The sequence below is a fragment of the Paroedura picta genome, chromosome 8 (assembly GCF_049243985.1).
Source record: "Paroedura picta isolate Pp20150507F chromosome 8, Ppicta_v3.0, whole genome shotgun sequence".
NCBI lineage: Eukaryota > Metazoa > Chordata > Lepidosauria > Squamata > Gekkonidae > Paroedura > Paroedura picta.
Window position 1 is genome coordinate 2028236 of NC_135376.1, and position 8136 is coordinate 2036371.

The 8136-nt window shown below is 50.3% G+C and overlaps 1 non-coding gene across 1 annotated transcript; it reads right to left on the reverse strand.

The window, feature by feature from the left end:
• Positions 1–3495: 3495 nt before the first annotated feature.
• On the reverse strand, positions 3496–3567 carry TRNAT-GGU (transfer RNA threonine (anticodon GGU)). The gene has a single exon. It is a non-coding gene; the product is annotated as a tRNA-Thr (tRNA).
• Positions 3568–8136: the final 4569 nt, after the last annotated feature.

Genomic DNA, 8136 nt, shown 5'->3' on the forward strand with positions numbered 1-8136 from the left:
CAAGTCTCAAAGAATTTTGCAGCCTGGAGGTGGCAACCCTGTTGTGTCTACAGACTCATTCTCCTGAAGCCTCCTTCCCCTGTGGATGAGGTGGCAGCTGCCTGGGGAAAGGCCTTCTTCCCATCCCTTAGGTAGGGGAAGAAGGAGAGTTGGTGTTTATACCCTGCCCGTCACTACCAGATGGAGTCTCCAAGCCGCTGGCAATCACCTTCCCTTCCTCTCCCCGCAACAGAAACCCTGCGAGGAAAGTGGGGCCGGGAGAGCTCTGAGAGAACTGCCCCGAGAGAGAAAAGCTCTGGAAGAACTGCGACTGGCCCAAGGACTCCCAGCTGGCAGCACGTGGAGGCTGCTTTTGAGGCAGAGGTTGCCACACCAACTGGCATAGCCTGAGCCCCCCAGCCAAGTGCGCACGAGGTCACGGGTGGGGCTGCCCTTCTGGGAGCACGCTGGGCTCTTCTGCTTGGGGAGGGCAGAGAATGGGTTAAAGCTCAGCATTCCTGCCACGGCTGCGTGTGCCACCCACGGGTCCCCACCACGCAGGACTAATGGCAGGGTGTCACCACGAGTCACAGGACGATGGCAGGGCAAGATTAGCTCCCTTTGCTCTGGCTGTCCTGGAATTTTTTCCGATAGCTCCCTGCTAGGATCCCAACTAGCCCTGGTGCTGTGAGCCTCCCTGACCTATTTCTCAGCCTTGCCTGCCTCCCTGCATGCCACCGCTTGATCCTCTCAAGGGAGGCAGCCTTCCAAGTTCTTGGGAGCTCATGCGAGACCGGTGGTCCCAACCTCACTCTTTCTTTTCTCCCCCCTCCCCCCAGACTTAAAACCCAAAGGCAGCCCCCCCCCCCCGCTTATGCAGACAGGCAACCCCATGGTAAGAGCCAGCCTGGGGTTTGATTCCCCGTTCCTTTGCCTCTCCCGCTGCAGAGCAGATCTTTCCCTTGAGCCTTTCACTCTCTTGGTTTCCCTGCTGACCATTCAACGGGGTCTTCTGGAGGGTCCTTCGAGGCTCTCCTGCGCGACCTTGAGGAAGGGCCTCATTCGCGGACCCCCTCCTCTGCAGCTGAGGGGCTGAGCCCTCCGCTCTCCTCCTCCTCTCGGAAACAGCCCTCGCCGGGCCCTCCACATGGCGTAGGAGGCTGCGCATCCGGGGGCCGTGCTTTTTACGCAGGCAGGGCCAAGCGGGAGGGGGGCAAACCTCAACAGTTTGGCCCGAGCTCTTTTATCTTGTCTGGGCCTCGAGGGGAGAAATCCGTGGGTCTAGCATGGGAAGTGCGTTCTCCTCTGCAGGTGTCCAGTCACAGACGATTTACAGCAACCCCAGCAAGAGTCTTTCAAGGCCAGGGAGAAGCAGAGGTGGCTGGCCCTTGCCTTCCTCTGCAGAGCCTTCCTTGGTGGTCTCCCTCCCAAGTAATGACCCTGTTTAGCTTCTGACTTATGGAGACCCCAGCAAGGGGCTTCTTAGGCCAGGGGGAAGCAGAGGTGGCTGGCCTTTGCCTTCTTCTACAGAGCCTTCCTTGGTGGCCTCCCATCAAAGACTTATGGTGACCCCAGCAAGGGGGCTTCCTAGGCCAGGGAGAAGCAGAGGTGGCTGCCCTTTGCCTTCCTCTGCAGAGCCTTCCTTAGTGGTCTCCCTTCCAAGGACTGACCCTGCTTATCTTCCAAATTATGGAGACCCCAGCAAGAGGGTTCCAAGGCCAGGGAGAAGCAGAGGTGGCTGGCTGTTGCCTTCCTCTGCAGAGCCTTCCTTGGTGGTCTTCCTCCCAAATACAAACCCTGCTTAGCTTCTGATTTATGGTGACCCAGGCAAGACCCCTGCAGCACTGAGAGCAACTCAGGATGGCAACGTGACACAGGTGGCACCCTGCAGAAGCCCTTCCAGCTTGGCATTGGCCACTAGGCTGAGTCCCCTGCCAACAGGGTGCCCGGTGTGGGGACCGGCCTCCTTCCTTGCCTCACCCACCATTGCGTTGTCGAAGAGCCAGTCGGTTCACTGCAAGACCCGAGGAACATGGGGACGACCGTGAGTAAGATGTCCTCATTGTGGGCGATCATTCCAGCGATAGGTGCTCAGGATCAGATAGGGGTGAGTCACCCTGAGTGGGTGCCGCTGCTGCTCCTGAGGTGTTTTTCCACCCTGCCTGCCACGCTCCTGCCCCCCCGTTTCTCCCATGGGCGTGAGCACACCTGGCATGGGCATCGATGACGAGCTGCCGTTCCAGATAAGAGCCTGGAGACCCAGATGTTGGGCTGGCAAGAACGAGAGCAGCCAAGGCTGGAGAAGGAGGCCTGGGAGAGAGACACCAAAGGAGGTCAATGGGAACAAGATGCAATTCAATAAGGAAAAGTGCAGAGCTCTACATCTGGATGAGTGAGAGGGTTGGGAGTGTCTTGCATAGTGCAGGGGGTTGGATTAGATGACCCAGAAGGTCCCTTCCAACTCTAGGATTCTAGGATTCTATCTGGGTCCCTCCCCACAACCACAAAAAACTCAGGTCTCTCTGAAGTGAGCAGGGCCCTGACTGTGCTCCCACCATTCCACACGGCCTGCTAAAGGGAGCTCCTCCACCAGGCATTTGGTCAAGGCCAACAGACCCAACAATGTCTTCTGGTCCTCCAGACATCCCCTCAGATGGGATCTGAACTCAAGCCGACCTCCCCATTGGTTTATATAAGATGTTATGATAATTAGCGTTGTATTATAAATTGATATAATCCCTACTGTCCAACTGGCTTTGGGCTGATCCTGCGTTGAGCAGGGGGTTGGACTAGATGGCCTGTATGGCCCCTTCCAACTCTATGATTCTAGGATTGTAGGATTCTATGATCCTGCGTTGAGCAGGGGGTTGGACTAGATGGCCTATATGGCCCCTTCCAACTCTATGATTCTAGGATTCTAACTCTGTGACTGTGACTGTGATTGTTATTATTGGTATGATGATTCTATGTCTATTCTTCCCACTTGGTCTAAACCGCCCTGAGCCTCACGGGAGGGGGGTATAGAGATATGATCAAATAAAATAATAAACAATAAATAATTGGCCTGAGCTTGCTACAGGTTTCAAGCAGCCCATGACAATGGGGCAAGTGTAGGGACGAATTTATTGTGGTTTTTCAGGAAGGACCCCTCCTGCCTGATTTTTGAATTTGGAGGCTCCTGGTTTTCTTTAAAGACCAGAGCTATAGTCTCAGTACCGTTTTTACCCATTATTTATTGTCAAATTTACAGTCAGTTTTACCATGTGTTTTTTGGCTGGGAGGCAGGCAACAAGCTGGGATCATGAAGGTCAAAGAGGAGTGGAGGAGAAGCTCTGGAGAGCAATAGCAAAGGAGACCTCCAAAAAGATGGCGGCATCATTCCAGCTCCTCCCACAAGAATCTCCATTACCTGACAACAATCTCCACAGCATGAGGTCAGTATGGTTTACTCAGACTGGCAGCAGCACAGTTCTCATCCAGAGATCTTTTTGACCCTTCCTGCCTCGTCCTTTTATCTGGAGCTGCCAGGGATTGAACCAGGGACTTTCAGCATACCAGACAGATGTTCTACCACTGAGCCACAGCCCCTGAGCTCTATTTTCAAAGCATGAAGAATGGCAAGACTTGGGAAATGCAAAACCAAGAATTTCAGCCCAGTGAACCTGCCTGAGACTTCATTCAGACACAAGCTCTGACGTCCAGTCTGGAATTTATTTTACTCATTCATTATTTAGTATTTAGATCAGGGGTAGTCAACCTGTGGCCCTCCAGATGTCCATGGACTACAATTCCCATGAGCCCCTGCCAGCAAATGCTGGCAGGGGCTCATGGGAATTGTAGTCCATGGACATCTGGAGGACCACAGGTTGACTACCCCTGATTTAGATGCATGGGCTGCATACTTGACCTGTCTCTTGACCGGGCTGCATACTCTTGACCTGTCATCTCAGGGGGGCAAATACTGCAAATTCCCCCACATAATGAGATGTCGTTTCACAATCTACAGATCTTCCGGGCATCACATTTCACGTTGCACCCCCGGCCTTGGCAGCATTTTTTTTAATGGTTTTGGAGTTCAAGATTCCTAATTCTGAAATTGGGAAAAACAGCTCCATTCTCACCTGGATGGAAAATTCCATTTCATCTCCCCCAAACCAATAAAACAAAATCAGGCCAGTCAAGGATTGCTACTGATTAACCAGCAAGTCGTTTTAAAAAACAGTTTTGTTGTCTTTGTGGAAGATTTTTCATAGCTGGGTGAAACCTCTGCCGGGCAAGCAAAGAGGCAAGCAGGTGGCGAAGGGGAAGGAAGGCAGCCAAACAGCAGTTGCCTAGAGAGGAAACTTCTACTTCCTACGACCGTCTCACCCTGGCATATCCACGGACGCTGTGCGTCACTAAACTGGTCACTTCAAGCAGGTCTCCAGGTTGGTCTGAAGCAGCAGACCGGAGCACCTTTGATTTGATAAACTTTTATTCAAGGTGCAAGCTTTTGTGTGCAGGGCCATTGTATCTGAAGAAGTGAGCTTGCACGTGAAAGTTTACACCCTGAATAAAACTTTGTTGGTCTTAAAGGAGCCCCTGGACTTGAACTTTGCTAAACTGGCAGCTGAATATGTATAAAAAAAAAAAAGCACAGTGTTGGCCAAGATATGAACTGCCATGACAGTATAATCTGCTGTATCGCACTGTGCCCGGGTTAGCACTTTCCTACATACCAACAATTGTTTTGGCTTCATGTACTGATTTTTGTATTCTAAGTACAGCTACCGGTCAAGAAATCACTAAAGCCATCCCAAGCACTAGGATGAGATCTTGGGGTACTTGTGGATTGTAAATTAAACAGGCAGTGTGATGCAGGCAGTGTGATGCAGGCGGTGTGATGCAGCGGTAAAAAAGGCAAATGCCATTTTGGGCTGTATCAACAGAGGCATCACATCAAAATCACAAGATGTCATAGTCCCATTGTATACGGCACTGGTCAGACCTCACTTGGAGTACTGTGTGCAGTTCTGGAGGCCTCCAAGAAGGACGTAGATAAAATTGAAAGGGTACAGAGGAGAGCGACGAAGATGATCTGGGGCCAAGGGACCAAGCCCTATGAAGATAGGTTGAGGGACTTGGGAATGTTCAGCCTGGAGAAAAGGAGGCTGAGAGGGGACATGATAGCCCTCTTTAAGTATTTGAAAGGTTGTCACTTGGAGGAGGGCAGGATGCTGTTCCCATTGGCTGCAGAGGAAAGGACACGCAGTAATGGGTTTAAACTACAAGTACAACGATATAGGCTAGATATCAGGAAAAAGTTTTTCACAGTCAGAGTAGTTCAGCAGTGGAATAGGCTGCCTAAGGAGTTGGTGAGCTCCCCCTCACTGGCAGTCTTCAAGCAAAGGCTGGATACACACTTTTCTTGGATGCATTAGGATGCTTAGGGCTGATCCTGCGTTGAGCAGGGGGTTGGACTAGATGGCCTCTATGGACCCTTCCAACTCTATGATTACAGGATTCTAGGATTCTATGATGAGGTGGACCAGCTCGCATCTCATGGTGACAGGACACAAATCAGGTTTCTTAGTAGGGAGAGGCAATTCAATTAAGGTAAGCCAAAAAGTACCTGAATCACTGCTGATTCGGGACACTTTTCAGACCTCTCTCAGCCTATCCTTTACTTCAAACTGGCTGAATCAGTGCTATTCGTAATGTAATTGTCATGTTTCAGCCAGTTTAACGGAGAGGGAGAAGCAGGCAAAGCAGCTGATCGGTCATGATGAGCTGCTTGGCAGGCTCTTTAAATGCCTCCCCCCCCATCCTTCTCAGTCAGTGGAGATGCTGCCTGATAAGGCTGGAAGGGGAGGCATTTAAAGATCATGTCAAGCAGCTCATCATGACCGATCAGCTGTTTGGCACACTCCCCCCCCCACTTCCCAGGCACTGAGAAGGCTGAAGGGGGAGGCATTTAAAGAGCATACCAAGCAGCTGATCATGATGCATTAGCTGCTTAGCCTGCTCTCCCCCCCCCACACACACACACTTCCCAGGTAGAAGACAGAGGGCAAAAAGCATTTAAAGGGCACTCCAATCAGCTGAACTGATCAGCTGAACTGATCAGCTGCTTGGTGTGCCATTTAAATGCCTCCCTCCCTGCTTTCTCAGGGAAAAGGTAGACGGGAGGTATGTGAGAAAAATTCAGACCATTTCAGATTCTGACCTGGTGAAGGACAATTTGGGATGATTTGGATTCTGCCAAATTAATTCCAGCCAAATCCAAAATGGTCTAAAAAAAATTTCTGTGCACATGCCTACTTCTTAGATAAGAGCTGCTAACAAGTGTGAGAAAGAAGAATATTTGCTTTGGAGTGGCCCGACCCCATCCCCTCACAGCACGCAAAATGACTAAAAGGTCAAGAAGAAGCAGCCTGTAACGAAATGGGTGATGGCATGATATGAAATGAATAGAGTCATAGAATCATAGAATCATAGAATCATAGAATCATAGAATCATAGAGTTGGAAGGGGCCAATATTGGAAGGAGACAATATCCTTGTCTCAGAAGATAAAATATTTGAATGAAAAAAAAAAGAACAAGCAAACAGTATTGCTTTCCCTTGCTTGAAAAACAGGCACATCACATGTCCTTCAGAGAGAGGGACACTTCCTCAGTCATAACAAAAGTCAAGTTCAATGAAAGGCAACCATTCAAAAGCACAATGCAGATTTTATTAGAAAAACATACCACGCGGATAAACTCTCGTGTTCCCTCTGTAAAGGAAAACTACCTGTTGCTCTTTAATGCATTGTTAACTGGAGAAGGATGCGTTAAAGTGCCAGGCATTATTCCAGTCATTCGGACTCTGCTGGCCCAATGAAAACCTCTCAGTACCTAAATAAAATCAGGCTCCCAGCAAATGCAAAGCTTATGTGTATGCGCGTGTGTCGCTCCTAGCTTATGGCAGCCCCATGAATCAATCTCCTCCAGAATGTCGTGTCCTCAACAGCCCTGCCCAGGTCTGGCAAACTGAGGGGCAGGACTTCCTTGACAGAGTCAATCCATCTCTCAGTACAGGGGAGGCCAAAGCGTCGCTCTCCCGTGTGGCCCCCGCTGGCATAGCAGATCTTCATTTCTTTCTGCTGCCTTCTGGTTTTCCTAGCATGATTGTCTTGGGTGCAAAGATTGCTGGTTTTTCCTGCTTCTCTCTGGAACCTGCTAACCGTTCTCACTATGTTGTATGTAAATTTACTCTCACGCTTTGTGTATACATCTGAACTGATTACTTCCACTTGAATTACTTGGATTAAACTTTGCTGGTCTTGAAGCTGCCCCTGGATCGGACTCTGTTCTGCTGTTTCAGACCAACACGGCGACGCACTTGAACCTGTCTTTTCCAGAGACGCTTATCTTCGGACCACGTGAATATGATCAAGGCGATTTGAGGTTTAGACCCGGCTTATCTGAGGGACAGGCTCTTCGAATATGTCCCCCAAAGAGCCTTCATCCCTGGCCCGTGAGACATGCTGCTGACCTCAACTAGGGACAGGGCCTTTTGGGTCCTGGCCCCTACCTGGTGGAATGAGCTCCTGGGGGAGGCACAGACCCTAATGGAACTTACCTAATACTGCAGCAGTGGCAGCTCTTCCACCAGGCATTTGGTTGATGCTGGGCTGCCAGTAACATCTAAGAACCCCCCTTCCCAACACTCTCCCTTATAACATCTATATTCTGGCGCACACACACACACACACACACATATATGCTGGGTTTAGATCAGGGGTAGTCAAACTGCGGCCCTCCAGATGTCCATGGACTACAATTCCCATGAGCCCCTGCCAGCATTCGCTGGCAGGGGCTCATGGGAATTGTGGTCCATGGACATCTGGAGGGCCGCAGTTTGACTACCCCTGGTTTAGATGAAGAGAGCCCCTGGGCTGCTCCACTTGTGAGCCCCCCCCTCCCCAATACTTCACCCTCCCTCACAACTAAAGGAAGATGGGAGGGTCACGAGTGTTTTAAACAAAACTGAATAAAGATGGAGATGTTGACAGGTGTGCAAAATTCCGCAGTTCACAATTTCTCCTCTAAAATATATAAAAACACACAATTTTATAGTTAAACCAGAGGCAAAGTATGTTGCACCCAGGAACAGAAGGGGTGCTGGGATACAC